This window comes from Glandiceps talaboti, chromosome 21 (genome assembly GCF_964340395.1).
Source record: "Glandiceps talaboti chromosome 21, keGlaTala1.1, whole genome shotgun sequence".
In the NCBI taxonomy this organism is placed as follows: Eukaryota; Metazoa; Hemichordata; class Enteropneusta; family Spengelidae; genus Glandiceps; species Glandiceps talaboti.
The window spans coordinates 18,621,840-18,637,987 of record NC_135569.1 but is presented as its reverse complement, the minus strand read 5'-3'; positions in this window follow the sequence as shown (position 1 = coordinate 18,637,987).

Sequence of the window (16,148 nt, the reverse complement as noted above, 5' to 3'; positions counted from 1 at the left end):
AATTTGCATATCACTATTAGGAGCATCATATAATGAAATTCTTTTTACTATAAACCCCTCGAAGAAAGTTCCCACCCAATTTCAGACTGATCTGCCCCCAGTAGGTTTACATTTTAATTTTTTCTAACCAAAAAAAAACCCACATTTTTTTACCCAAATCATACACCTGTGAGGCAATCATTTTCCTTTGAACAATTTCCAAACTAGACACCACACGCTATATAAACTGTTGTAAGTTCACAACAGAACGAGTCAAGGTTCTCATCATGACTTTTCCAATCTTGCATTAATTTGCGACTTTTGTTGTTGATTTGTGTTTGTGGAATTATGCCACAAACGTGGACTTGCTACATTATGTTAAGTACCCCAAATTTGTAGTGGAATTATGAAAACTTAAACCTGAAGTTCATCAAACATTATCAGAAGTTACTTCATTCAAAGCGTTTTGTGTAATATTGCAATTGGATATTTCATTGTTGACTGTTTTGACAATTAGCTCAAAGACAAATTGCAACATTTATTGTAATAATATGATTCTAAAAATATAAGCTGTAGGTGTGCATACTGACAGGAACAGTCTAGAGTCAAATGATTATAATTAATATTAAGTTTTGAATTTATGAAATTATTTTAAGATCAAATAGATTACTTTATTATATTCATCTTTATAGGTGGTAGACTTGGTACATAATGCTGTAGGTCATCATAGCTGATAGATGATGATACTTTTCTTACAATGGAGAAGAAGTCACAATGGAAAATTGTTGACCCCATAACTTATAAGGCGCAACTTACCATTGTTGAATTTTACCATTATTCTATTTTCTGTAAATCATTCATTTATTGTACTTGTGTCTTCAGAACTTGTTGGCATTTTTAAAGTGATATTTCATAAATTGTTGATGTGTAATGAAACTCATATTTGTCATTTACATGTATGTTACTGATTGCACATATAAATCTGAACCGATGACTTTCAGAAAAACAGGTTTAGCTCTTCAACATATTTAGCTCTTTTAATGGCAGTATCCTATACCCTTAGTGATGGTGATTGTAAGCCACACCACTACACATATTCTTTGAGTATCGATTGTATGGAGCACTTATTGTCCCCAAAAAACACAAATTCATGGACAGCAAGAGGTAGTTACTAGACAGTCACAATGTATACATACATTATAGACATGAGGCACACACGATGTGTTTCCCTTCATCATTGTAAAGAAACCACACTTCCCAGTAAATTGTGAATGTTATACTCAATTGGTGGCAAATAAAATGTAGTATATTATTGCCAGTCAAAGTATTATAAATTAATTTCCTGTGAACTGTTTTTCCAATACATGTTTTTTGATGCAGGATTACACAATAAGGATTTTTGAAAGCCTCAGATGCAAAATAGTCCAGGATGAAGTTTTGGTAATGTAACTTCAGTTTGAGCACTGTTGACGTAAGAAGAGATTTGTTTTGGCCATAAACGGGGAAATAACTGATATGCATATAATATCATACACGTTGTCAAATTGTCTGAGTATATATGAATTGGTTTAATTCTAAGACAGGTCGGGCTGGGAACACAATTTTGTCAGCAGAGTGGTTGTCTAATGATATATTCACTGCATACTTGAACACCAGGTGTTCTGTAACCTGGTACATCCACCTATAAACCATGGTCTATTTCTCAAAGTTTTATCCACTTGCCTACTCAACCCTGTCATTTTGACTGAATAGAGTCATCATGTTCACAAATTTAACTCTCCATGCTATGTCAAAAGACCAGAAGTTTTTTTAAATCATGTTTTATCAACCAAAAAATGTTGCACTCCATTGCCATGATTAACAAAGTACCACCAAAGCTTTTAAAAAAGGATGGAAAAATGTGAATTATGATGTTTTTCGCGTATTTGTAGTGTTTTGAAAGAACTAAACAACACCTCAAATGTATTTGGCATTCTGACATTGTAAGACCCTCTAGTAAATGTTTAGATTATCAATATGGCACACTCGAGATTATATAGTGTAGAAAACCATTCACACATGAGATGTGTCAAACCTCTACCAGAATGGGATGATATATAACTAGGCTAGGTAGTCGAAAAACAATAGATACTAACTACACTGTGTCGATTTCATCAGTGATGATTGCATGCCACAATGCTACGCTGAACACTCAAAGAAATTGATATCAACAGACATTGTTAACAAACAAATTTACCACCACACAGAAACTTGAATCGATTGGTATATCACTACTGCACAGTAGTACACACATCTTCGGCACAACTCGTTGGAGTACATATCGTGTGATTGTAAGTTGGCGACTGCTGTCGCAACAAGTCTAGGCCAATTGTTTTTGGCAAATACAGTTAGATTTCGTAAATAGGACAAGATTAGATACATCATCAAACAGCTTTAGCCATTCATATTTTCAGAGGGTATGGATAGCAAATCATTGAAAATCTATTTTGAACATGAGAAATCATGTACTTGTTAGTACAGTGAGGTCAATGGAAGTACCATACTTAGATTGACTCTCGTAGTTTTGACTTGCAATTGTGAAGTTAGTTTGTAGCCAATTTACCAAATACCATAAAAAAACGACAAATATGTCCTCAAAAAACCGACTAATGTGTCTCGCAAGGTCATGATCATACAAAATTGTATAGATTTGACTTATGCGAATATTCTATGAATGATATGAAATATTAAAATGATTACAGATCATAAACTTTTGTCTAATGAGCGTCTCTATGTAACATAATACTATGCTACAAAAAAAAGTAAAGTGAAGTATTTCAGAATGTTACATAGATAAACTTACACATCTCTGAAGATTACAGACAGTGTCATCAATTTCATACCGTTTGTAAGTAATACTAGCAATGTTTACACTGAAAGGCCTGAACACTGTGTACGTCATGTCCATAGTTGTCTGTATTCAGAGCATTGTCTTTCTCACTTTTAAAGTTTCATTGGCATCTCTGGAATAGACAAAAAAGAACACTATTCAATTGAAGTGGACATCTATAACTGTGTTCCTGTGTAAACTATGAAGAAATGGAGTTGAGGTCACTTTCTATTCTTACATGCTTTTAATACTACAATATTTTCCCAAATTATACCTAGACACATGATAGTAATAAAACTACATGACCAATATCATAACAGTAGATAATATGTAACAGAAAAAAACTAATTACTTTCATATATAATATTCCCTGATCTTTCCATCTACAAAGCTGCAGAATTTTCTGTCATACCGAATATGCAATAGGAGTCATTACCAACATATCATCCTCCATGCATCTCCTAGCTGCCTATCACTCCCCCCCCCCCCCCCACTCAATCACACACATGATCTAGTTATTTCTCACCTAAAGAACCTGTGTACTTCATGAGCACTGCCAAATCTGGTACTTCATTCATCAGTCAGTGTTTTTAACTCAATACATTGCCAAAATCTAACAAAAGTGTCAAAAAGTTTGTTATTGTACATACGATAACAAACATTTTTCACACTTACCGATCTTTTGCCATTTATTGAAACAAGGACTTGGCATATGTTTTTTCATACATCAAACAAATACCCCAATTCTCATCCATATGGCCACTTTAAGACCCAACTCAATTAATCATAGCATAGAACACATCCTAACCTGGATATGAGCAGCCACACTCTGTACTTCTTGACTTCTTTCAACTTGTATGGCGGTAGTCATTTCATTAATTTCTGTCAGTCTGGTCTTGTTGGCTGCCAAGAGATCACCAGCTTCACGTCTCAGCATGTGTTGAGTCCATGAATCTTCCAGACAACGTTTTCTTTTATTGGCTATCTCCAGCAAATGTGTGTATCTAAACAGAAATTAAACACATTTTAGCACTTTACTTTAGCCAATTTGATAACGTTACAGGTGTGTCGAATGGATAGTACAATGTATATAGTGCTTCATCACAAACTTGTCAAAAAATCTTTTTTGAGGTCACTAAACTTACTTAGGTTTGCCTGCAACATTCTATACATCATTGTCAAGCTGGGAAGTAGGTCAAATGTCCCAGAATTCCATAGCTGTTTTACCAGGGTTCCCTATCAAACTATAGTCAATGTTACAAAGGTTCAAAAATCTTTGCTAAAATGCTGCATCTAAAATGTAAATTTCATGACTTTCTTCCATCAACATTGTGCAACTTCTCTGTAAGAAACCCATGGTGATAATTATAGTAACTTACTGATCTTCGATCTGTCTCTGTCTCTGTCTCTGTCTGTTGGCAATACTATTGACTTCATCAGCCAAGTTACCCTGGGATGAGGACTGCACTGAATCTATCTTCTCAGTTGCTGGTACAAAACCTTGATCATTTACTTCAACGTTCCACTGGTCCTATCAACATAAACATATAAAATATCTTATGGGTTTCTTGCTGACAGAAACACCAGAGTATCATTTGTAAACTTATATATAATTCCCAAATATTTTTCTTCATTCAGCCAAGGAAAATACAAGTAACCTAAGGGGCCCTTGTCATGATGAGTCACTTGAGGAGTGACTACCCTTAGAGGTCACGAATAGTTTCCGGCTGAATGAAGAAATATGTTGGGAATAATGATTCTACAATGAAGTACCATATCCAGTAAGATTGGGGAAAGTAAGGGCAATTTTTAACACAACAGAACCAATGACACAGACACATGTTGTCTTGACATAGAATGACCATATAATCCATATTTTTGGTTTAGTTTGGTTCATGCATGGTATAATTTATTCTTACATGAATGCTAAATAAACAATTTAAATTGTGAAATTTAGATTTGATTCAAAGTTCTCTTCTCATATTATTCCAGTCCAGTCAGATGCTTCTATTACAGAACGATCTGGACCCCAATACTCAGCAGTAACAGTGAGAGGGCCACAACAGCAACAATCTTCTAAAGACATTTTATCCCTACGTCATCACAAGATCATGTGACCAGGGACTAAAGAGTCTTAAACTTAAATCTTATGAAAATACAGAATTTATCCAGAGTTTTATATCATGCTCAAACTTTATAACTATATTCCCAATCGTTAAAATCCCTGCTTTACAAAATTTCATTCATTTATGTAGAATTCAAACAGTGGCCATTTGAATGAGAAATGGATTTGAAATTTATAATATAATTTTATCATGGCTTCATACTTGAAAAGTCAAAGTGAAACAACTTAGGTGGATTCTGTGTTTGTAATTCAATATACTGCAAATATCTATTTAAAAAAACGTGTCACAAAGTTTGTTATTGTACGTACAATATCAAACATTTTTCATACTTACCGGTCTTTTGCCATTTATTGAGTTACAAACAAGGACTTGGCATATGTTGTTTCATACTGATTTTTCAAGTAGGAAGCCATGATAAAATTGTTTTATAAATTAAAAATCCAAAACAAATACCCCAATTCTCATCCATATGGCCACTTTAAGACCCAACTCAATTAATCATAGCATAGAACACATCCTAACCTGGATATGAGCAGCCACACTCTGTACTTCTTGACTTCTTTCAACTTGTATGGCGGTAGTCATTTCATTAATTTCTGTCAGTCTGGTCTTGTTGGCTGCCAAGAGATCACCAGCTTCACGTCTCAGCATGTGTTGAGTCCATGAATCTTCCAGACAACGTTTTCTTTTATTGGCTATCTCCAGCAAATGTGTGTATCTAAACAGAAATTAAACACATTTTAGCACTTTACTTTAGCCAATTTGATAACGTTACAGGTGTGTCGAATGGATAGTACAATGTATATAGTGCTTCATCACAAACTTGTCAAAAAATCTTTTTTGAGGTCACTAAACTTACTTAGGTTTGCCTGCAACATTCTATACATCATTGTCAAGCTGGGAAGTAGGTCAAATGTCCCAGAATTCCATAGCTGTTTTACCAGGGTTCCCTATCAAACTATAGTCAATGTTACAAAGGTTCAAAAATCTTTGCTAAAATGCTGCATCTAAAATGTAAATTTCATGACTTTCTTCCATCAACATTGTGCAACTTCTCTGTAAGAAACCCATGGTGATAATTATAGTAACTTACTGATCTTCGATCTGTCTCTGTCTCTGTCTCTGTCTGTTGGCAATACTATTGACTTCATCAGCCAAGTTACCCTGGGATGAGGACTGCACTGAATCTATCTTCTCAGTTGCTGGTACAAAACCTTGATCATTTACTTCAACGTTCCACTGGTCCTATCAACATAAACATATAAAATATCTTATGGGTTTCTTGCTGACAGAAACACCAGAGTATCATTTGTAAACTTATATATAATTCCCAAATATTTTTCTTCGTTCAGCCAAGGAAAATACAAGTAACCTAAGGGGCCCTTGTCATGATGAGTCACTTGAGGAGTGACTACCCTTAGAGGTCACGAATAGTTTCCGGCTGAATGAAGAAATATGTTGGGAATAATGATTCTACAATGAAGTACCATATCCAGTAAGATTGGGGAAAGTAAGGGCAATTTTTAACACAACAGAACCAATGACACAGACACATGTTGTCTTGACATAGAATGACCATATAATCCATATTTTTGGTTTAGTTTGGTTCATGCATGGTATAATTTATTCTTACATGAATGCTAAATAAACAATTTAAATTGTGAAATTTAGATTTGATTCAAAGTTCTCTTCTCATATTATTCCAGTCCAGTCAGATGCTTCTATTACAGAACGATCTGGACCCCAATACTCAGCAGTAACAGTGAGAGGGCCACAACAGCAACAATCTTCTAAAGACATTTTATCCCTACGTCATCACAAGATCATGTGACCAGGGACTAAAGAGTCTTAAACTTAAATCTTATGAAAATACAGAATTTATCCAGAGTTTTATATCATGCTCAAACTTTATAACTATATTCCCAATCGTTAAAATCCCTGCTTTACAAAATTTCATTCATTTATGTAGAATTCAAACAGTGGCCATTTGAATGAGAAATGGATTTGAAATTTATAATATAATTTTATCATGGCTTCATACTTGAAAAGTCAAAGTGAAACAACTTAGGTGGATTCTGTGTTTGTAATTCAATATACTGCAAATATCTATTTAAAAAAACGTGTCACAAAGTTTGTTATTGTACGTACAATATCAAACATTTTTCATACTTACCGGTCTTTTGCCATTTATTGAGTTACAAACAAGGACTTGGCATATGTTGTTTCATACTGATTTTTCAAGTAGGAAGCCATGATAAAATTGTTTTATAAATTAAAAATCCAAAACAAATACCCCAATTCTCATCCATATGGCCACTTTAAGACCCAACTCAATTAATCATAGCATAGAACACATCCTAACCTGGATATGAGCAGCTACACTCTGTACTTCTTGACTCCTTTCAACTTGGATGGCGGTAGTCATTTCATTAATTTCTGTCAGTCTGGTCTTGTTGGCTGCCAAGAGATCACCAGCTTCACGTCTCAGCATGTGTTGAGTCAATGAATCTTCCAGACAACGTTTTCTTTTATTGGCTATCTCCAGCAAATGTGTGTATCTAAACAGAAATTAAACACATTTTAGCACTTTACTTTAGCCAATTTGATAACGTTACAGGTGTGTCGAATGGATAGTACAATGTATATAGTGCTTCATCACAAACTTGTCAAAAAATCTTTTTTGAGGTCACTAAACTTACTTAGGTTTGCCTGCAACATTCTATACATCATTGTCAAGCTGGGAAGTAGGTCAAATGTCCCAGAATTCCATAGCTGTTTTACCAGGGTTCCCTATCAAACTATAGTCAATGTTACAAAGGTTCAAAAATCTTTGCTAAAATGCTGCATCTAAAATGTAAATTTCATGACTTTCTTCCATCAACATTGTGCAACTTCTCTGTAAGAAACCCATGGTGATAATTATAGTAACTTACTGATCTTCGATCTGTCTCTGTCTCTGTCTCTGTCTGTTGGCAATACTATTGACTTCATCAGCCAAGTTACCCTGGGATGAGGACTGCACTGAATCTATCTTCTCAGTTGCTGGTACAAAACCTTGATCATTTACTTCAACGTTCCACTGGTCCTATCAACATAAACATATAAAATATCTTATGGGTTTCTTGCTGACAGAAACACCAGAGTATCATTTGTAAACTTATATATAATTCCCAAATATTTTTCTTCGTTCAGCCAAGGAAAATACAAGTAACCTAAGGGGCCCTTGTCATGATGAGTCACTTGAGGAGTGACTACCCTTAGAGGTCACGAATAGTTTCCGGCTGAATGAAGAAATATGTTGGGAATAATGATTCTACAATGAAGTACCATATCCAGTAAGATTGGGGAAAGTAAGGGCAATTTTTAACACAACAGAACCAATGACACAGACACATGTTGTCTTGACATAGAATGACCATATAATCCATATTTTTGGTTTAGTTTGGTTCATGCATGGTATAATTTATTCTTACATGAATGCTAAATAAACAATTTAAATTGTGAAATTTAGATTTGATTCAAAGTTCTCTTCTCATATTATTCCAGTCCAGTCAGATGCTTCTATTACAGAACGATCTGGACCCCAATACTCAGCAGTAACAGTGAGAGGGCCACAACAGCAACAATCTTCTAAAGACATTTTATCCCTACGTCATCACAAGATCATGTGACCAGGGACTAAAGAGTCTTAAACTTAAATCTTATGAAAATACAGAATTTATCCAGAGTTTTATATCATGCTCAAACTTTATAACTATATTCCCAATCGTTAAAATCCCTGCTTTACAAAATTTCATTCATTTATGTAGAATTCAAACAGTGGCCATTTGAATGAGAAATGGATTTGAAATTTATAATATAATTTTATCATGGCTTCATACTTGAAAAGTCAAAGTGAAACAACTTAGGTGGATTCTGTGTTTGTAATTCAATATACTGCAAATATCTATTTAAAAAAACGTGTCACAAAGTTTGTTATTGTACGTACAATATCAAACATTTTTCATACTTACCGGTCTTTTGCCATTTATTGAGTTACAAACAAGGACTTGGCATATGTTGTTTCATACTGATTTTTCAAGTAGGAAGCCATGATAAAATTGTTTTATAAATTAAAAATCCAAAACAAATACCCCAATTCTCATCCATATGGCCACTTTAAGACCCAACTCAATTAATCATAGCATAGAACACATCCTAACCTGGATATGAGCAGCTACACTCTGTACTTCTTGACTCCTTTCAACTTGGATGGCGGTAGTCATTTCATTAATTTCTGTCAGTCTGGTCTTGTTGGCTGCCAAGAGATCACCAGCTTCACGTCTCAGCATGTGTTGAGTCAATGAATCTTCCAGACAACGTTTTCTTTTATTGGCTATCTCCAGCAAATGTGTGTATCTAAACAGAAATTAAACACATTTTAGTACTTTACTTTAGCCAATTTGATAATGTTACTGGTGTGTCAATATGTACAGAATTTGGTTTGTCAGATCTGATAGCTCATATTATATTCCCTAAACTTTCCATATACTACAAAGCTGTGGAATTTTCGGTCATACCAAATCATTAGCAACATATCATACTCTATCCTAGCTGGCTATCACTAATTCATCTACTCACTCATACACACACTTACAATCTACCCAAGAGTTATTTCTCACCTAAAGAACCTGTGTACATCATGAGCATTGCCAAGACTGGTACTACATTCATCAGCCACTTGTTCCAAAGCTGTCCAACGAAAATTTAAATCCTGTATATCAAATTTCAAAACATACACAACAGATTAGCAAGTGTTTTTTCAATGATTGTTATACATATACTAAATTGTCCTAATTCAACATAAAACACCAAATCACACTAGTTGTGCTAAAAAATGAAACGATAAAATGGAATGCCCACTAAGTCAGCATACATGACATAACTTAACATAAGAAATGTACAGGAATGACATTACCTTGTTAGCACTATTGATGAGGGTCAGGACATAACCTTTCTTCATGGACGCCTCGCGAGGACTCTTCTCGACATAATCGTTCACGGCAAGTACACATTCCTTGCCTACCAGTACATCATTACCAATGGGGGCTTCTTGTTGCTGTACCATAAACAATATAGTAAGAATTTAGCAATGTGCTAACATATTTACAAACCTAATATTCTGGGAAATTTAATACTATATATATACATGTACATACAAAATTCAAGTCCTGTATATCAAATTTCAAAACATACACAACAAATTAGCAAGTATTTTTTCAATATACTGATATTTTCCTAATTCAACATAAAACACCAAATCATAGTATGAAAGCCATCTCTATATGGCTTCTATCACACTGCACACTCAAACAAACTATATACTCAACATTAATATTGAGAATGCCAACATTCTGATGGTCCAGCCACAGTGGTTTTAAAGGGGTGAAGGAGGTCATAGATATAGATTCACATGAACATGTGACTATAGTACCCAAACCCTTAACAAGGAGTCAGAACATATATGGTCGATATAATTATTGGTTAAGTGCATAGATTGAAAAGTGACTTAGTACAGTCTATAATAGTTTCTGGTGTTATTATATCCAACCATCTCTGCATTATCAGTCACCTCAATGTGGCGCTACCTCCTCCAATTATCACCATGAAGATGACACAGAACATTCATAATGTTAATCACACTGTCCGCATGGAAGACCTTCACAGTATACTAGCTCCATCTGATCATTTAACAGCCTAGGATCTCGACATTAAACTCAAATGGTAAGTCATGCGCCAGTAAAGCCGCAGAGACTTTCATCTTGTCGAAGTGATCTTTGGTATAATTCTATAAACGACAGACTGAGAAGGCAAAACGACAATGTCGTCATGCTGAGCACTTATGGCGAAAGACAAATTTGACAGTTCATAAACAATTATATCAGGATGCAAAGAACCACAGATCTTCTACATAACGCCAAAACTGACTACTTCAGCCAAAAAATCCCAGAGTCAATCAAGCAAGCAGATATTAGTGTGACTAATTTACTACTTCGTAAAGAAAAGAGTTCTCCCATTCCGACACTGTTTCCTCTCCTTGAATTGCCAAAACAGTTTGTATGTATGTATGTATGTATGTATGTATGTATGTATGTATGTATGTATGTATGTATGTATGTATATAATTGTTTATGTGTGTGTGTATGTATGTATGTATGTATGTATGTATGTATATGTATGTAGTATGTATGTATGTATGTATGTAGGTATGTATCTGTCTGTGTTCATGTGTTTTTTGACCCCAATGACACACCAATGGTAAGATCATTTTGACTTGAACAATAATTTTCTCAACTAGACACCCGAGGTAATACATCTAGTAGTACCAAATATCATGGCGTGTGCGCACGCACGCACACATACACACACACCCACACACACATATTGACATACACAGACACAGACAGAGACACTTAGCAATGCCTATAACACTAATGAATCTTATCAGTTCAGTTGTGCTAAAAAAAAAGAAACGATAAAATGGAATGGAATGCCCACTAGTCAGCATACATGACATAACATAACATAAGAAATGTACAGGAATGACATTACCTTGTTAGCACTATTGACGAGATTCAGGACGTCACCTTTCTTCATGGACGCCTCACAAGGACTCTCCTCGACATAATCGTTCACGGCAAGTACACATTCCTTGCCTACCAGTACATCATTACCAATGGGTTCTTCTTGTTGCTGTACCATAAACAATATAGTAAGAATTTAGCAATGTGCTAACATATTTACAAACCTAATATTCTGGAAAATACTATATATACATGTACATACAAAATTCAAGTCCTGTATATCAAATTTCAAAAAACATACACAACAAATTAGCAAGTGTTTTTCCAATGATTGTTATACATATACACTGAATTGTACGTCCTAATTCAACATAAAACACCAAATCTCACTATGAAATCCCTGTCTATATGACTCTTCTTAGACTGTACACGCCAACTAACTATGTGTATATACATGTATACTCAACATTAATATTGAGAATGCCAAAATTCTGGTGGTCAAGCCACAGTGGTTTTAAAGGGGTGAAGGAGGCCGGCCATTCATACACATTTACATCTACATGTACAACAATCTTCTAAAGAAATCCCAGTATGTCATCAGACGATTATGTCACCAGAGACAGAGTCAGAAAGCTCATGAAAATACAGAATTTTATCCAGAGTTTAATATCATGTTCAAACTTTATTACTATATTCTCAATCATTAAAATCTTTGGTTTACAAAGTTTCATATGATTATATAGAATTCAAACATTGGGGTTTAAGACCAAACTCAATTAATCATAGCATGGTACACTTGCTAACCTGAATACAAGCAGCCACACACTGTACTTCATGACTACTTTCAACATGTATGGCAGTAGAAATTTCAATAATTTCTGTCAGTGTGGCCTTATTGGCTGCCAAGTCCTTGGGGAAATCAGCAAATTTCTTCTGTTGACCATCCACTTGTCCCAAATCGTCACCGACTTCAGAGGAGACAGTGATTGCCTCTTTATCATTCATCCAGACTAAGAGATCACGTACTTCACATCTCTGTATGTGTTGTTTGCATGAGTCTTCCAGACAACGTTGTTTTCTATTGTTAGCTGTCTCCAGCAAATGTGTGTATCTAAACAGAAATTAAACACATTTAGTACTTTACTTTAGCCAATTTGATAATGTTACTGGTGTGTCAATATGCACAGTATTTGGTTTGTCAGATCTGATAGCTCATATTATATTCCCTAAACTTTCCATATACTACAAAGCTGTGGAATTTTCGGTCATACCAAATCATTAGCAACATATCATACTCTATCCTAGCTGGCTATCACTAATTCATCTACTCACTCATACACAAACTTACAATCTACCCAAGAGTTATTTCTCACCTAAAGAACCTGTGTACATCATGAGCACTGCCAAGACTGGTACTACATTCATCAGCCACTTGTTCCAAAGCTGTCCAACGGAAATTTAAATCCTGTATATCAAATTTCAAAACATACACAACAGATTAGCAAGTGTTTTTTCAATGATTGTTATACATATACTAAATTGTCCTAATTCAACATAAAACACCAAATCACACTAGTTGTGCTAAAAAATGAAACGATAAAATGGAATGGAATGCCCACTAGTCAGCATACATGACATAACATAACATAAGAAATGTACAGGAATGACATTACCTTGTTAGCACTATTGACGAGATTCAGGACATATCCTTTCTTAATGGACACCTCGCGAGGACTCTTCTCGACATAATCGTTCACGGCAAGTACACATTCCTTGCCTACCAGTACATCATTACCAATGGGTTCTTCTTGTTGCTGTACCATAAACAATATAGTAAGAATTTAGCAATGTGCTAACATATTTACAAACCTAATATTCTGGAAAATACTATATATACATGTACATACAAAATTCAAGTCCTGTATATCAAATTTCAAAACATACACAACAGATTAGCAAGTGTTTTTTCAATGATTGTTATACATATACGGAATTGTCCTAATTCAACATAAAACATCAAATCACACTATGAAATCCCTGTCTATATGACTCTTCTTAGACTGTACACGCCAACTAACTACATGTATATACTCAACATTAATATTGAGAATGCCAAAATTCTGGTGGTCAAGCCACAGTGGTTTTAAAGGGGTGAAGGAGGCCAGCCATTCATACACATTTACATCTACATGTACAACAATCTTCTAAAGAAATCCTAGTGTGTCATCAGACGATCATGTCACCAGAGACACAGAGTCAGAAAGCTCATGAAAATACAGAATTTTATCCAGAGTTTAATATCATGTTCAAACTTTATTACTATATTCTCAATCATTAAAATCTTTGGTTTACAAAGTTTCATATGATTATATAGAATTCAAACATTGGGGTTTAAGACCAAACTCAATTAATCATAGCATGGTACACTTGCTAACCTGGATACAAGCAGCCACACACTGTACTTCATGACTACTTTCAACATGTATGGCAGTAGAAATTTCAATAATTTCTGTCAGTGTGGCCTTATTGTTGGCTGCCAAGTCCTTGGGGAAATCAGCAAATTTCTTCTGTTGACCATCCACTTGTCCCAAATCGTCACCGACTTCAGAGGAGACAGTGATTGCCTCTTTATCATTCATCCAGACTAAGAGATCACGTACTTCACATCTCTGTATGTGTTGTTTGCATGAGTCTTCCAGACAACGTTGTTTTCTATTGTTAGCTGTCTCCAGCAAATGTGTGTATCTAAACAGAAATTAAACACATTTAGTACTTTACTTTAGCCAATTTGATAATGTTACTGGTGTGTCAATATGCACAGTATTTGGTTTGTCAGATCTGATAGCTCATATTATATTCCCTAAACTTTCCATATACTACAAAGCTGTGGAATTTTCGGTCATACCAAATCATTAGCAACATATCATACTCTATCCTAGCTGGCTATCACTAATTCATCTACTCACTCATACACAAACTTACAATCTACCCAAGAGTTATTTCTCACCTAAAGAACCTGTGTACATCATGAGCACTGCCAAGACTGGTACTACATTCATCAGCCACTTGTTCCAAAGCTGTCCAACGGAAATTTAAATCCTGTATATCAAATTTCAAAACATACACAACAGATTAGCAAGTGTTTTTTCAATGATTGTTATACATATACTAAATTGTCCTAATTCAACATAAAACATCAAATCACACTAGTTGTGCTAAAAAATGAAACAATAAAATGGAATGGAATGCCCACTAGTCATACATGACATAACATAACATAAGAAATGTACAGGAATGACATTACCTTGTTAGCACTATTGACGAGATTCAGGACATAACCTTTCTTCATGGACGCCTCGCGAGGACTCTTCTCGACATAATCGTTCACGGCAAGTACACATTCCTTGCCTACCAGTACATCATTACCAATGGGGGCTTCTTGTTGCTGTACCATAAACAATATAGTAAGAATTTAGCAATGTGCCAACATATTTACAAACCTAATATTCTGGGAAATACTATATATACATGTACATACAAAATTTAAATCCTGTATATCAAATTTCAAAACATACACAACAAATTAGCAAGTATTTTTTCAATATACTGATATTTTCCTAATTCAACATAAAACACCAAATCATAGTATGAAAGCCATCTCTATATGGCTTCTATCACACTGCACACTCAAACAAACTATATACTCAACATTAATATTGAGAATGCCAACATTCTGATGGTCCAGCCACAGTGGTTTTAAAGGGGTGAAGGAGGGTCATAGATATACATTCACATGAACATGTGACTATAGTACCCAAACCCTTAACAAGGAGTCAGAACATATATGGTCGATATAATTATTGGTTAAGTGCATAGATTGAAAAGTGACTTAGTACAGTCTATAATAGTTTCTGGTGTTATTATATCCAACCATCTCTGCATTATCAGTCACCTCAATGTGGCGCTACCTCCTCCAATTATCACCATGAAGATGACACAGAACATTCATAATGTAAATCACACTGTCCGCATGGAAGACCTTCACAGTATACTAGCTCCATCTGAACATTTAACAGCCTAGGATCTCGACATTAAATTCAAATGGTAAGTCATGCGGCAGTAAAGCCGCAGAGACTTTCATCTTGTCGAAGTGATCTTTGGTATAATTCTATAAACGACTGAGAAGGCAAAGCGACAATGTCGTCATGCTGAGCACTTATGGCGAAAGACAAATTTGACAGTTCATAAACAATTATATCAGGATGCAAAGAACCACATAACAGATCTTCTACATAACGCCAAAACTGACTACTTCAGCCAAAAAATCCCAGAGTCAATCAAGCAAGCAGATATTTAGTGTGACTAATTTACTACTTCGTAAGGAAAAGAGTTCTCCCATTCCGACTCTGTTTCCTCTCCTTGAATTGCCAAAACAGTTTGTATATGTATGTATGTATGTATGTATGTATGTATGTATGTATGTATGTATGTATGTATGTATGTATGTATGTTTGTACGTACGTACGTACGTACGTACGTATTTATGTACGTACGTACGTACGTACGTACGTTTCACGTACGTATTCATGTATGTATGTTTGTACGTCGTAC